At 31.3% G+C, this 2,892-nt stretch overlaps 1 long non-coding RNA gene across 1 annotated transcript; it reads right to left on the bottom strand.

Annotated features, from left to right (window-relative positions):
* Positions 1-1,925: 1,925 nt before the first annotated feature.
* Positions 1,926-2,563, bottom strand: LOC127127644 (uncharacterized). Its single transcript, XR_007805389.1, has 2 exons — positions 2,365-2,563; positions 1,926-2,236 (listed from the first exon to the last, which is right to left on the bottom strand). It is a non-coding gene; the product is annotated as an uncharacterized LOC127127644 (long non-coding RNA).
* Positions 2,564-2,892: the final 329 nt, after the last annotated feature.

The following is a 2,892-nucleotide window of genomic DNA, read 5'->3' as shown; positions in this document are numbered from 1 at the left end:
AAAACAAGCATCATATAGCATGGATTCTTATAGTTAATCTATGATTCTACAACTCTAATCTCTATAAATATTAGGGTTTCTAACTAGAACCCACCTCAAGAAATAGAAGAGGAGAAGTTGTTGAGGATGAGATGATGATATGAAGATGATGGTGATGATTCCAAGCCTTTGATTTCTCAAAGCTTTTCTTCTTCTTATTCTCTCCACTAGCTTGTTTTTCCTCTTCTTCTTTCTCTCTAGTTTGTCTAATACATAGAGAAAATGAAGTTGCGGTACAAGGGTAGTTGGGTGAGAGATAAAAACATGTGGTCATCATTTGCCACAAGAAACATGTGGTTAGAAAAAGGTTATCGATAGTAAAAAATATCCCAAGTGACCCTATACTTGTAATATTTGTTCTACTAGAGCTATTGACCCCTTATTAGTGTTACCAAAATGTCCCAAATAATAAAAGGTCAGTCCCAATTAATATTAATTAAGGAAATCTGAATTCACTATTTACTCTATTTGTCCCAACTGGTAACTTTTAGAGCGCATATTAACTCAATTGATCTTAATTAATAGGAATTTGAGTATTTAAGGGGATATGGGGTATTACACTAGACACATAGGTCTTAGACATTATTTCATGAGAAAATTAATTAAGGATAAAATCATTTAACTGACATATATACGAACAAACTATAATTTAGCTGATCTATTTACTAAGCCACTGACTAGAGACTTAGTAAAGACTACCTTGAGAGTTATGAGATAAAAACACCTGGAAATAGGATTTTGACAACGGTAGCAACCCAATCTGAAGTTAATAAACCTTAACCTAGGATTCAATCGGTAACAACAAATTGTTGAGTTGGATGATTGTGCAACATCTTGTGAAAATATTGACTATTACATATTGAGGGTTGAGTTTTCAAATTCTTAATGAAGTTATTTATCGAGGATATGTATCTTAAGAAATAGATACAAAATAAACTTCACCTATATGAACTTCGAGATGGTGTTGTCTCAAAGTGAGAGTTGGAGTTTCTCTCATGAAAAATTCTAGAAAACAAGAAAAATATATGGCCATAAATAGTGCTAGGCGAGAGATGCAGACGAAGAACCATTAAAGAGTGTGTGTAAGGTAACACTGGTATAATCACAAGGGATAACGGTTCAAAGCATTGATGCCTAACATTATGATTAGACTTTGCGCTACCCATACTAAGGTTAAGTTCAAGTCAAAAGATACTTAATTGTATTAACATTCTTTGTTTCTCTTTTCCGAAATTGATCTTGTAATTATTAGAACAAGTGGGGGATTGTTGAAAATTATGGATGATTAATTCCCATTGGAATGTTCCAATATGACAAGAAGTGTGCAATTGAGTTAATGACAATAAATGCATTTCCAAAAGTCTCACGTAGAAAGTGATGCTCACTTTAAAAACATTTATAAAGACTTAAAAATATTAAACTCAACAAAGGAGTTAAAGATGATAAAATCCCACATGAACAAATGTGGTGGTCCCAAACATTGTGTCACATGTATCATCCAAAAAACCCCTCGTCGGCTTCAGGCCGGGTCCGAGGGCGTGCACATAGAGGTGCTAGTGATGGCTTGTAGGGGACAATTGAGCACTTAGGCACGACACATTGAAGCAATCGGGCTACTCACGGCGTTATATGTGGCGCTCCGGCGGGCTGCGGCCGCCATGCAACGGCTTAATTTTAATTATTACTCATGGTTTAGGTCATTCTTAGAATTTGAATTTCGAATTTGAAATATGTAACACTTCTTGAAGTTGTGCATAATGTATCCATAGACGAACCATTGCAAACCTATGTTGAAATAGTGTTGTATTCCAAACATATTTTCTGGATATTCTTTTGTTCATACTCTAAAACTATAAAAAAAGTGCTTCAAATACTTTTAAAGAAAATAACACCAATCACGATTTAGATCTGAATTCATTCAACTTTCCCGATTTATCTAACACTAATAGCTTTTATGGATTTCAGAAGGAAGACAATTGGGTTTTAAAAACCTTCCAACAATTCATATGCATTTTATTCATTAAGATGTATGGAAGAGTACAATAATATTAGGTATGACAGCAACAACGCTTAGGTGGGGGATCTAGACATGAACCACTTTTATGGCCAAAAAACATGCAAAACTTATTGCATGCTTCATCAGTTGTGCATTCCTTATTGCACTTATATCCTGGAGGATCAATACTGGTTGTGAATCCTGGAACAAGAATAAAGTTTAAGGAATCCAATAAACTATGATTTCAAATTATGACAATAACATGTTCATGATTAATTAATATTAGAAAAATGAAACAAGAAGACATAAAAATAACATGTTCTTGTTACCTGAAAACAAAACAAAAGCAACGAACAAAATCCACCAAACTCGAGATTGATAAGAAGCCATAAGGTAGACTCTCACTTTGTACTTTATTTTTGTGCTATTGATGCAAGACTAACATGGTTATTATAAAGAAAACATGTTAGATAAATATAAAATAAACGAATATTATATTTAAGGAAATTACTTTTAGAATGATGAACATTGAATATTCAACGTTTTATATATATATATATATATATATATATATATATATATATATATATATATATATATATATATATATATATATATAAACTTAAGATAAATACATAAAAAAAAGTACAAATATATAGTATTATTGGATGTAGTAAATAAAACTAAATTAAACAGATTTTTTTAAGAGAAAGTTTGGTAGATAGTATAAGACACAAAATCAAAATACCACCATAAAATATATCAAATATTTAGTACCATATGACATCACCAGATGATAAAATAGTAATTTAAATTAAAGAAACAATATATATATATGATTTGTTCAAAAAACAATA

This window comes from Lathyrus oleraceus, chromosome 3, assembly GCF_024323335.1.
Source record: "Lathyrus oleraceus cultivar Zhongwan6 chromosome 3, CAAS_Psat_ZW6_1.0, whole genome shotgun sequence".
Lineage (NCBI taxonomy): Eukaryota > Viridiplantae > Streptophyta > Magnoliopsida > Fabales > Fabaceae > Lathyrus > Lathyrus oleraceus.
This window is presented reverse-complemented; position numbering and strand designations above follow the sequence as displayed.